General features: G+C 45.9%; 1 long non-coding RNA gene across 1 annotated transcript in view; it reads left to right on the top strand.

Moving 5' to 3' along the window:
* Positions 1–11,167: 11,167 nt before the first annotated feature.
* LOC137532395 (uncharacterized) overlaps positions 11,168–13,851 on the top strand; it is a 42,437-nt gene continuing 39,753 nt past the window's right edge. Inside the window, exon 1 of the long non-coding RNA XR_011023917.1 lies at positions 11,168–11,372. This is a non-coding gene — a long non-coding RNA (uncharacterized lncRNA). The remainder of the gene's footprint in view (positions 11,373–13,851) is intronic.

Below are 13,851 nucleotides of genomic sequence, written 5' to 3'. Positions count from 1 at the left end.
CAGCATCTTGCAAAGATTTCTGTCTGATGGGGGAGTTCAGCTCCATAGAATACTGTGTAGAGTATGGCTCTCATACTACATGAAGGGTGGTAAGATTGGTTTGTGATCTTTCATTTTTCCAAAGACTATAGTCTGATGTGTGTATACACCTTAACCGTCAATACCGCTAGGGAGGTTAACAAATATTATCTCTATCTGGAAATTGTTTGGGACCACTGATGGACAAAAATATCCTAACCAATCTGATCAGGTTAATTAAATCTCTGAGGCCTAGTGCACACCAGAGCGGTTCGGCTGCGTTTTGCGATCCGCTTGCGGCTGCGTATACGCTTGGGTGATGTATTTCAATGGGCTGGTGCACACCAGAGCGGGAGGCGTTCTGCAGAAACGCATACTCCTGGGGTGAGGCATTTTTGGGATTGTGGATGCGTTTCTGCCTCAATGTTAAGTATAGGAAAAACGCAAACCGCTCTGAAAAACGCCTGTTCAGAGCGGTTTTGCCGGCGTTTTTGTTACAGAAGCTGTTCAGTAACAGCTTTACTGTAACAATATATTAAATCTACTACACCATAACCGCTACACAAAACTGCAAAACGCTAGCTGAAACGCTACAGAAAAAGAAGAAAAAGCGTTTAAAAATCTGCTAGCATTTTGCGGATCTGCTAGCGGTTTTTGGTGTGCACCAGGCCTATCTGATTTTTGGATCCATTCGATCAATCTGAATTGGTTAGGGTCGTATAGAGCCTTCCGTCTCCTCTCTCGGTGCTCTCTATCCTGTGCTGGCTCCCCCACCCCACCCCCCCCCCTATTTCAATCCCCCACCGAAAGGGTATTTGGAAGTCTTCGGGAGCCGTGTCCTCCATACTGCACAGGCGTGAGCGTGAAAGAGAGCGTGCTTGCACAGGTTCAGTACAGGGCCACCCTTCTTCAGGAGCACTCGGGCTCCCTGAAGATATCTGAAGCCTCCTTCGCCCGGGCAAAGCAGTATTTGACTAAATTAGTCAAATACTGCTACCGGGCGAGCCAGCACTGGAACGAGGGGAGCAGGAGAGGAGCTGGAAGGCTCTATCGGACCCAGAGCCTTCCCTCTCCTTGGGTAAGTATCTCTTTTTTTTTTTTTTTTTTTTTTTTTTTTTTAATGCGGTTCCCATTTACTTTAAGTTAGGCCTAGTGCACACCGAGCGGTTTTTGGAGCGATCCGCCGGCCGCATCCGCCTGGAAAAACGCTTGGCTAATGTATTGCAATGGGATGGTGCACACCCCGGCGGTTTGAGGTTTTTGCCAAGCCGCAAACGCGCCTCCTGCTGCGCGTTTGCGGTTTTCGGAAGCGTTTCGTCCTCAATGTAAAGTATAGGAAAAACGCAAACCGCTCTGAAAAACGCTACTTCAGAGCGGTTTGCCAGGCATTTTTGTTACAGAAGCTGTTCAGTAACAGCTTTTACTGTAACAATATGTGTAATCTGCTACACAAAAACGCACCCAAAACCGCTAGGTATGTTTAGAAAACCTCTCTAAACATACCTAGAATCGCTCTGAAATCAGCTCCCAAAACCGCTAGCGTATTGTGGATCTGCTAGCGGTTTTGGTGTGCACTGGGCCTCAGATAGGGGTCTAAAACAATTTTTAATTCCTTTTGTGTGCCAATGTTCCCATTTTGAGCTATATTTTGTCTCCTAGTTGCACCCCATCCAATTGGGGTAGAAATGTTTCAAGTGCGCAATTTGACATGTATTTTGGTTTGCAGTCATGTCTTGCCATAAACTAAATATTTAAGCTACAAATATAGAAACGAGGCTGGCACCACCAGAAGTAGAAAAGTTAAAAATTAGCTCTTTATTGATCAGTCATTAAAATGACAGCATGGTCAAAAATTAAGGCTTTGGCGGCAACAGCTCGAAACAGCGGGCTGTCGCCGTCAAAGCCTTATTTTTTGACCATGCTGTCATTTTAATGACTGATCAATAAAGAGCTAATTTTTTACTTTTCTACTTCTGGTGGTGCCAGCCTCGTTTCTACATTTGACTACTGAGGATACAGAAATCGAAGGCTTGGGCACACAATAGTTCCTTCCTATGGATGAGTGCTCCTCCAACTCCTGTTTTTGAAATGTTTAAGCTACTGTATATACCTTGCATGTACTTGCATGCAAGACTTTCTGCATCATTTTTTTTGATGACGTGATATGTTTATGCTGCCGCTGGCAGTCCGTGCACTTGCTTGTGATGTTTTGGTGTGATTTGCATGCATATGTTTTATAAAAGGGAAATGTAATAGGCCATTAAATATCAGTATTCTATACACAAAAGGGTCTTCCACTAGGCAACCTAGGCAGGTTGTTAAAGGAAACATTATCTGAGAAGGGATGTGGATGTTTCCTTTTTAAAGAGACACTGAAGCGAACTAATTTTGCCTATTTTTTTACGTTATAATTCGCTTCAGTACTCTAATGCCAAGTAATCCGCTGTCCCCGCCGCTAAACGAGGGCTGCAGAGCCCCCAAATACCTCCGCAAATATCCACGACCAACAAAATTTTGCTGCTCTGCCCCGCCTGACGTCAATTACCGCCTCTCCACGCCCCTGTGAGAGGGGCGGGAAGAGGCGGCGATCCAGCGCGATTGACGTCAGGAACAGGGATGCTCGGGTAGTGCTTTTTATTACCCATCCGGGTACCCAGATATCCGGGTATCCGGATCCGACCTTGCGGATATCCGGAACCGATCCGGATATCCAACCAAATTACCCGCGGGTACACGACCTATTCGGGTATCTGGATAGAAAACCCGGAAGTGCCCTTTTAAATAGCTTTAAAATGGTTTTTAGGGTAAATGATGCATGTAGCATCGTGTGGTGGTTTTTTTTTTGTTATTTTTTAGGGAAATACTAATTATTTGGACATAAAATGAAAGGGGGGGGGGGGGGGAAACTGTCAATTAGCATCAGGACTAGGTTCCAGACAGCGGTCATGCAGCCCACATTGTGTCCAAAGTCGAATCGCACAACTGGGACATGACAGTTTTCAGCGCAGACACCTCCAAAAAAATGACATCGCAATTGTGTTTTGGGTTGAATATAGGTGGCGGTATCAGCAGCAGTGGCCTGTGGCACCGTGGCGGCCAGATTGGGGAGGTGAAGATTCTCCTGCGGCCTGAATGGGATGCTGCGGCTTTTCTCCCTGTGGCGGTTGGGGGTTGAGTGGTGCGGCTGGTGGTAGTAGCAGAAGGATGTGGTGGGTCCCGCATTCCACGGCCACTGTCTGCAATGCTGATCCTCTGTGCCAAACCCACCGACGCATCCTCCTCCTCAGAGTCAGAGCAGACATCCCCATCCTGTGGATGGTAGTCACGGTCCTTCATCCCATCATCATCATACCCCCCCTCCTCAAAACCCAGAACATCCTCCTCAAACTCCTTGCGGCTAACAGCCCTGAGTTCAATTGCGGCGCCTGGAGCGAAAAGCTCGTTGACTGAGGGTAGGCTGCCCGCTGGGGTCGACACTGACACGGCAGACCTTCTGAGGGTGGCTGTAATGTTGCTCCCTGTCCTCTTGCCCTTGCTGCCCCTCCCCCAGCAGACATAGTACAACTTATACGTGATGACGCCAGATGATGTGGGGTACTCTTACTTTAATAAAATCGGGGTTGGACTTTACATCAAATCAGCACAGAGTGACAGACCGCAGAATAGAGGACAGACAGTGCACACTGTGTTATGGTGGCGGCCTGGTGGGTACACGCGGTGCGTTCCTGCACTCGATTTCCCGCTCGATTCCCGTCGACTCGATTATTTCCAACATGTCCGATTTGCGTTTCGATTGATCGTTAGGTCGATTTGGCATACTTTACATGCGAATCGTCCTAACGATCCATCGAAACGCAAATCGGACATGTCGGAAATAATCGAGTCGACGGGAATCGAGCAGGAAATCTAGTGTGGGAACGCACCGTGTGTACCCGCCAGGCGCCGCCATAACAACTAACTGCAGTACTGACTACAATACAATAACAGTAATCCTCCTATTCCATATACTGGCCTGCACACAAGTGGAAATGGGCCCTAAGTGACTCAGCTGGGTGAGAGGCTGGCTATGCTCCTCCTACACAGTGGGAGTGTGTCACATATTTGTTATTAACATTAGTCCTTAAAGTAAACCAAAGACTAACAAATAGAAGGAATTGATACTTGCCCAGGGCTTCCTCCAGCCCCACAAGCACATGTGAGTCCCTTGCCATCCTCCCCGCAGTCTGCTGTTCAGCCGCAATCAGCCCCGGTAAGAGGCTCAGTTGTGTCAGTCCGGATCTATTGCACATGTGTGGAAGACCCAGACTGGACCTGATTGAGCCAGTTACCGGGGCTCAATGGCAGACTGCGGGAGGACAGCGAGAGACTCCGATGTGTTTATGGGGCTGGGGAAGCCCAGGGTAAGTATAGATTTATTCTATTTTAGTCTCTGGTACACTTTAAGGAAAGGTACACACTTGTCTTTCAGTTTTCTGAGCATGTTTTTCTGCATGCCATGTGTGTTTGTATGCAGGAAAAAAGATGTTTTTTTTTTTTCTTTCTCTTCCCCACAGCAGCTATGGAACTGTTAAAACTGCAGAATCATCCTGCAGAATTGTTTTGTTTTGTGCATTGTGTACTAGCCATTGATTAACAAGTTCCTCAGAACTCATTCAGAAAACATGCATGAAAACAGTTGTGTCCCCTGCCTCAAGGCTACTCACACTAAGGCCTCGTTCACATCGGGACGTTTCTGTGCACTTTCCACAGCGCACTGCCGTGCGCGTTCAGCAAGGTATTGATATTTCCATGTAACTAAATGCAGCTGGTTCACATCTATCCGCTGCGCTGAGCAGCGTTACAAAAACGTACTGTTGCATGCATTTCTGTGCGCTGAGCTGTAAAGCGCACATCAATGCAAGTGAATGGGTGCGCTTTTTTAGCGCATAGAAGCGCATGCGTTTTTTACCCCTAATTGGAGAAAAATATATTTACATACATAAACAGTTTTATTGACAACTGCTGCTGCTACAGTAAGCAAAACGTGCTTTAAAGAAGTGCAACGCACTAAATCAAAACAAAATATCAGCGCAGCCCAAAAAAGTCCTAATATGTGGAACAATGTATGTGTCGCAGCCAATGTCCAACACCTCAGTACAGCGTTTTAAATCAATATAGAATATATCACTTCAGCGCAGGGTGAGGCGGACGTGTGGCTGGACGGCGTCCTATGATCTATGTGCTGTTTTCACTGTGGGTCCCTGTCATAAGGGCCCAGATGTGAGTGATATATTAAAACTTTTTATGCTGTTTTTATTGAGCTATATTAAAATCGGTATAGATACGCTTAGATGTGCATTGTCTCTTTGCATGCTTCAATTTGGTGAAACACTGCATATGAGGATTTGATCATTCGGTTTGTCTGGAGAGGAGGCCGGCTGTGAAGACACCTGCTGCTGACCTCATAAAGCCATATTACAGACCCTGTAGTTAAGGTCTGTAATTGATCTGGTAAGCGCATCTGTTTTTATGGTGTTCTCGGTGGTGGACATAAGTGAACCTGCGCTGAAGTGATATATTCTATATTCACCTGGATCTTCTGCTATGGGTCCAGGTACTTGAGCCAGTGTGGCGTAGTGCGCATGCACACACTCTGCCGGGAGCGTACTACACCTGCGCAGCACTATTGCGCAGGTGCAGAATGCTCCTGGCTGTAGGAGCGGCACGTGGCCGGATTACACTGACTGGCTGAATTACCGGGACTCATAGCAGAAGATCCAGGTGGTGGAGGAGGACAGCAAGAAACTGATTGGCCCGAAGGGGGCTGGAGGAAGCCCCAGGTATGTATAAAACTTTTCTATTCATCCGTCTCAGGTACTATTTAATTCGTAGTCACCATACCAAATTTTTACATATCAAAATATTTGATCTCGTGAGCAAAAGGAGTGCATACATTTGCATAACTCGGCATTGATGCAGAATTATTTCCATCTCCTTGACCATCTCTATTAGTGACACGGCTACACATCAGGCTTTATACTTACAGCATAGATGTTGTTTAGTATATGTGAGATTACTGTGTATCTGATTTTGACTGTTATCTATCTATCTCAGTCAAAATCAGATATGTATGTCTGACTTAAACATATGGGTACTGCTTTATTGAAGCAGCACAAGTAATTAATTTTGATTGGTTTATTTCATGTGTGTGTACATTTTATCATATTTTCTATTTTAATTACAGTTTAAATTCATTAGGAGTCGGTGCATCTTCCCGACTTCGCCTCCAGACACCCAAAAATACTCCAACTCCACAGCCCTGGTTTTAACCGGATACACAATGCGAGTCTTAAAGGGCAACTGAAGTAAGGATATGGAGGCCAATACCAGTTGCTTGGTAGCCTTGCTGATCTATATGGCTGCAGTGGTGTCTGAATAACACCGGGAACAAGCATGCGGTTAATCTTGTCAGATACATCTAATCTGCTGCATGCTTGTTTAGAGTCTATGGTTAAACATATTAGAGGCAGAGGGTCAGCAGGACAGCCAGGCAACTGGTATTGTATAAATGGAAATGCATATGGCAGCCCCCATATCCTTCATACTTCAGTTGCCCTTTAAAGGATACCCAAAGTGAGATGAGATAGAAAAACGTATGTACAGGGGCGTACCTAGAAAGCCCCGGGCCCCCCTGCACACCCCCCCCCCCCCCCACCAGGGCCCGCTCTAAGGACTTTATGGGGGCGGGAGGGGTCAAAGCATAAGAGGAGAGCTGTGGCTGCAGATCGGTGGGGGGGGGCTCTCCTCTTAGCGCTCCCCTCCTGCAATCAATCATTGGTGGTGCTCATGGCAGCCGCGGCGGCAGGCAAGCTGAGCACATACCTCCTTCTGGCCGGTCTCCGATCACAGTGCTTTATGGAACTTCCTGTGTAAACAGGAAGTTCTATGAAGCTCTTAGTAATCGGAGGCCAGAAGGAGGTATGTGCTCAGCTTGCCTGCCGCCGCGGCTGCCACGAGCACCACCAATGATTGATTGCAGGAGGGGAGCGCTAAGAGGAGAGCCCAAGGTGAGGGAGGGGGGGGGGGGATTTCCCCCTCCCCACCGATCTGCAGCCACAGCTCTCCTCTTTTGCTGCGACACCCCCCCCCCCAAAAAAAAAGTCCCCGAGTGGGACGGCAGGGGTCGCATCCCCTATTGGTATGTACAGTGCCTTGCACACAAATATATATATATATATATTTTTTTTTCTTCTCTGCCTAAGAGTTAAATATCAGGTATGTAAGTGGCTGACTCAGACAGGAAGTGACTACAGTGTAACCCTCGCTGATAAGAATTTCACTAACTCCACCCCTCCCACAACCCTTTCACTACAGGAGCCGGACATACCAGGACCCGAAAAGGATGGCCGGCCTCCCTCCCCCCCATCAGGACCTAGCGGCCAACGAAACAGACGGCGAGTTCAGACTCTCCCAGATCAGCACTTACAGCTCAAACCCTAATTCCCCAACCACATCTGACCAGTACACCACATCATCCAGCTCATCCTCTGTCAAGCCCTGCCAAACCACCATCGGTAAGTTCTTTGTACCTAGAATTTCCCAACTTACAGATACAGACGAACCACAAAACCACTCTATCATCTTCTTTTTTAGAATTACCTGCCTCCCTAACACAAAACATCCTCTCGACCCAACTACCCAGTCCCATCTCCACGCGATCCCATCTACAACCCTTGAAAAAGAACAAACGCCCACTATCCGACTCAGAAAACGAGGAAGGAGAGGCAAAAGAAAAAAGAAACAAACGATAACGGCCCTCCACCCATTTATCACCTCCCCTCCCACCACTGAAACAAAAAGAAGTATCTTCAATCTCTCCCATCATAATCTCACAAAACAGGAATCTGGTCTATTAGAAAAAGGCCTCTCATTTTGCCCCACCAATCAATCCGATCTATTTGAACTATTTAATGACCTTAACACTTACATACGCAAACTCACCCTTAAAAGACCCTTTGCCATCAAAAAACTCAACACCTCGCTCCACACAGACCCCACCAGCCTTATCATCACTTGCAATGACTCTATCCCCACTGTTTCGGTTTCTACGGCGGAAATTGAAACAGAAAAATTCATTAATACAAAACTCAAAGGCCGTTCACGGTTCTACCCCACTTCTTCCAAAGGAAACTTTATTGACACCTTCTATTCCCTAGTCCTAAAAGACCTACAAGAGCTTACAATCCCCGACACCCTCCCTACCTCAAATTTAACGCCATCTGAAAGGTCGGCCCTTCAAACCCTGCGGAATAACACGAACATCGTCATTAAACCGGCAGACAAGGGGGGAGGGATAGTCATCCTAGACAGAGTTGACTATTTAGAAGAATCCCTCAGACTATTAAATAACCCCAAACACTATAAACTACTGAATACAGATCCCACACCAGAAATTAACAAAACCCTCAAAAGTTTTATTAATGAGGCACTTCTCAACAACATCATTACCAAAAACTAACGCAACTTCATTATCAACCATCATCCTAAAACTCCATTCTTCTATCACTTACCCAAAATTCACAAAAACATCCTTAAACCACCGGGCAGACCTATTATTTCAGGTATTGATTCCGCAACCAGCAATCTGTCCCGATTTATTGACACACACCTTCAACCCCATGTTCAGGCCCTACCATCCTTTTTAAAAGACTCCCAGCATCTCATCCAATTTTTACACTCGACAACATGGCAGGATGACTACATTTGGCTCACCTGCGATGTTACTTCCCTGTACACCAACATTCCGCACTCCTTTGGACTCACCGCCTTACAATACTACCTTAAATCCAACACATCTATGCCACCAATACAACAATCATTTCTAGTACAGTGTACTGAATTCATCCTTAACAATAATATTTTCACATTTCAAGAATCCACCTACCACCAAGTCAGCGGAGTATCCATGGGAAGTTCTTTCTCTCCTTCCTATGCAAATCTGGCCATGGGTCTCCTAGAACACACCAAATTATACTCAGACAACCCCTTCTCCAACAAAATTATCTTTTACAAAAGATATATCGACGATTTGATTTTCATTTGGAAAGGTTCCTCTGACTCCATTCCCTCTTTTCTAGATTACCTTAATAACAATCCAGCAGGCCTACAATTTACCTCACACCATGACCCCACCTCCATTGAATTTCTAGACCTGGTCCTTTACACGGACCAACATCACATCAAAACCAAAACCTTTTTCAAACCCGTGGACGCCAATAACTATATACACTACCACAGTTTCCACCACCGCCCCTGGACCAAAAATATCCCCTACAGTCAATACAAAAGAATATACCGCAACTGCACAGATATCCAACAGTACAATACACAATCCAAAGTCCTGACAACCAAATTCACAGACCGGAAGTACCCCAAAAAACTCCTACAGGACGCACACCACAAGGCTAAAATCCCGAAACCACCCACACTAGATCCTGATACTGAAACCAGTAACGCACCCCGCTTCATTACCAAATACAGCCACCAGCATCTGTCCATTCGCAGCATCCTCAATAGAAGGTGGGAGATCCTTCTCCAGGACCCCCACCTACGTCCTATCCTACCCATAAAACCAGCTATCACATACAGACGCGCCCCTAATCTTCGCAGCCTACTGGCTCCCAGCAGGCTCCGCCAACCCCCTATCAGTAACATGAACTCCCAGACCACCTCTCCCCCAGGAAGTGCCCCATGCCAACATCAGAGATGTTTGGCATGCCAATTCGTCCTCAGTACATCTACCTTTTCCTCCTCGGTCACTAATACAACATTCAATATTAAAAACGCTATCAACTGTGGATCTAAATACATCATCTACGTCATTTCCTGCCCGTGCCAGCTACAGTATGTGGGCAGAACCACTCAAATAGCCAGAAGCAGAGTAGGACAACATAAAAGAAACATCAGCAAGAAGTACCCCCTACACAGTGTCTCACGTCACTTCGCCACACACCACAACAGTGACCCTGCACTATTTCGTATCACCTTTATTGAATCTGTCCCACACTCTCACTCTGACTCTTTTGACTCCCTCAAAAAACGAGAGATATATTGGATACAAATTCTAAAAACATTAACTCCAGGTGGCCTCAATGAGGTACTGGAGAAGATGTATTAGACACACTACCCAAAAATAATAGATCTTTTTTAATCTGGCGCTCTCCTTTTATTAATTTTTTTATTAATTTTTATATGTGATGTTTTTTATAGGTATCATTTGTCCTTTTTATGCCTTTTATGTCTCTTCATGGTTTTTATTAGTTTAACTAGCAAATTGTGTTTGCTCTTCAGGTTAATCTGTATGTGTTTATGAGGTATGACAACGATTGAGTACATATGCACGTTAATATCGGTCACCTTTGCGAACCATGCACATACGATTATGTGTTCGTGTCCCTCAGGTGGACATCACTTGATGTGAATTTTCCTTGTGATTTTCCTTGCATTTTCTCCGTGTACAAATCCTATCCCTCTTCCCCCCCCCCCCTTCCCTGTTTTTATTGTTACGTGAACCAAACATAACCAATCCCTATGTCAGGAGTAGATATTTGTATAGATATATTGATGTTTATGCGTAATTGTTTACATATATGTACATTTAAGGGTGTGACACTTACTGCTGAGACACATCATCAACACTAGTGTACACACACACTGAAACCTTCTATTAGAACACAGCATTCCCTGGGAATTACTATAATTCCTAAACTGGAAATGTACTTCAAGTGGCCACTAGATGGCAGCATTACTCTACTACCAGGATCTCCGTTAATGGTATACGTATTTGTTACAAATATAAGAAGTCACATGATCAGTTTCTTTGCACATTGTTCTAATATCATTATACGTATTCCAATGGCTTTTATGCACCTATGTTCATCCCCCTTGCCCACTGGATCCCCCTCATTTAGGCTGCCCTCTATTCCCTTATCCAACATGGCCACCCCCGCCCCTCGCGCACGCGCTGTCCGTATGTTGAACTATCCTGCTCTGTTCCGTACACGTGGCAGGGTTCGCATGCGCAATAGCGGCCAGCCTTATGACGCGACCATGCACACGCGTACTAGCGGCGAGCGGCATGACGTATTGTACGCACCGCCCCGCTGTTCATGACCCACATCTCCTTCCCCATTACGCTTACACTGGCCGCCCTGAGGTCTCCACCCACTCGCACACCCCATTGGCTCCTGACCAGGACCACTGCCTCCAACCACGCCCTCTAGCCACGCTAAACCATACAGCACATGGATCTATTTAAAGGTCCTAAGCGGGCATACAAGCACAGAGGTGCTGAGCCTGATCAGGACATATAGCTGGTAAGTGATTTTTGTCCAGGCATTTAAACACTTAAACACTATAACTTACTAATTTGATCTACGATGTGAGTGATTTTTACCTAGATATCTAAAGCGTGCAACCTACTAGTATAACTTAACATCCCTTAAACCCCACATATACTTACTGCAATAGATCACTTCGACCCCTAGCCCAACCATATTCCCACACTGCCTCCCACGTCTTCCCACGGCCACCGTAGCCCCCCCCCCCCCCCCCCTCTCTCATGTTCCATACATTATACGACCAATCATACACTATACCACTACCCACGGTATCATCACATCATCTCCCCTTAATACAAATATTATCTTGTATACATGTTTATTATATACTCTATACGGTTCCCTGATGTGGTTTATATCTCTGTCATCTTGTAGTGAGATACTCCTGTTGTTTAATGCCTGAGGAAGCGGGCTTTTGACCCGAGAAACGCGTCGCAGTATTGTGGAGTATGTGAATAAATTCTCGTTGATTTGAATTGACAGCATCGTGTATTTTAGGTTGGCCGGTCCACCACCGCCACCTAGATGTTTTAAACCTTTTATTATCTTTTATTCTACTGGCGCCTCTGTACACCTGTCTATCCAGCAAACCACCCTTGGTGGAAGGGTGTCATACCCTCCTTTCTTCTATCACAGAGAGCGACATCTTAATCCTGAGTGGGGACAGGCTTGTACTCCCCACCTGCCTATACAGTGGTTGCCTTTGCGGTAACCCGTGTTTGTAAGTATAATACTTACCTTTCATTTATATTCCTCCTGTGTTAATACCTACTACACCATATTGGGCTCTCGGTTTTTGTCTTTTATATCTCGCTGATAAGAAATTCCAACTATAAAACTCCTTCCTAGAAGAAAATGGCTTCTGAGAGCAAGAAAGAGATAAAAAGGGGAATTTCTTATCAGTGAGGGTCTCACTGTAGTCACTCCCTGTCTGAGTCAGCCACTTACATACCTGATATTTAACTCTTTCAGGCAGAGAAAGAAGAAAAGGAACACAGCATAGTTATTTGTGTGCTAGGCACTGTACATACACGTCTATCTCATCATGTCACTTTGGGTATCCTTTGAAGGGAACTGAAACTAAGAGGTATATGGATTTTTTTTCCTTTTCACATAATACCAGTTACCTGAATCTCCTGCTGCTTCTGTGTCTCTAATACTTTTAGCCACAACCCCTCAACAAGCATGCAGATCAGGTGCTCTGACTAAAGTCAGACTGGATCAGCTGCATGCTTGTTTCAGGTGTGTGATACAACCATTGCTGCAGCCAAAGAGATCAGCAGGACCAACAAGCAACTGGTATTGTTTAAAAGGAAACATCCATATCCCTCCCAGTTTAGGTTCCCTTTAAGCTTGACCTGGCATGGAGAGGAAAGAGTTAATGTTTAGGTAAGGGTGGAGTTCACTAGGGATGATCAATGAGATGCAAATTTCTCTTAACTGTCAAATGTCCTGTAAATTTTATATGCAGCTTGAATTTGGACCAATGAGAATAACTGTCAAAATTTTTGTGGTACAGGTTCAAGTTGTATAATTTTCATGAAATTTTAATGTTTGAAGAAATGATTTGCATCACATTACGGTAATCATCCCCAGAGTTCACACACCATAGATTAACCTCCCTAGCGTTCTGGATGAGCTGTGCTCGTCCAGAGATGCTAGAGGGCATCTCTCAGGCCCCGCTGGGCCGATTTGAATTTTTTTTTTTAAACCCCACAGCAAGCACTTAGCTTGCTGTGTGTCCTACCCGATCGCTGCCGCTCGCTGCTGACCCAACGCAAAAGAGCCCCCCCCCCCCCCCACAGACCCTGTGTGCAGCCTGGCCAATCGCCGCCAGGCTGCACTTTGCGGTGGATTGGGAGTCCCTGTGACGTCAAGACGACCATGACGTCGCTGACGTCACTCCAGTCATCGCCATGGCGACGGGGAAGCCCATAGGGAAATCCCCGTTCAGAACGGGATTTCCTTATGGGGGTGATCGCTGGCGGCGATCAGAAGGGTGGGAGGGAAGGAGCTGAACGGGGAGAATCATGTAGCTAGCGCTAGGCTAGCTACATGATCTTAAAAACAAACCGGGCGAAAAAAAACCTCCCGCACGCGCATGGCCGCAGAAATCAGAATGCCCAGCAGGTTAAATCACAGCGGGGCCAAAACACAGCTGCCCCTATACTTGTCCGTGTGCACCGCTAGCTCTGGGACTGCGTCCATCCATACACATGCCGTACGTGGTTGCCAGCATACACATGGGCGCATGTGTGGGATATAATTAGAGCATATTTAATTTTCCACAACATCTAAATTTTCCCGTGCCACCCCACCCGGCTACTTTTTTCATGCCACCTGGCTGGGAAAAAAAAATCCTGGGGAGAACACTGCACAATACAGTTCTCTGACTGGCTCGGTCTACCTCCACTTGCATACAGTGGGATGTGAAAATTTGGGTAATCTTGTTAAT

The sequence above is a fragment of the Hyperolius riggenbachi genome, chromosome 9, assembly GCF_040937935.1.
Source record: "Hyperolius riggenbachi isolate aHypRig1 chromosome 9, aHypRig1.pri, whole genome shotgun sequence".
Taxonomy (NCBI): domain Eukaryota; kingdom Metazoa; phylum Chordata; class Amphibia; order Anura; family Hyperoliidae; genus Hyperolius; species Hyperolius riggenbachi.
This window is presented reverse-complemented; position numbering and strand designations above follow the sequence as displayed.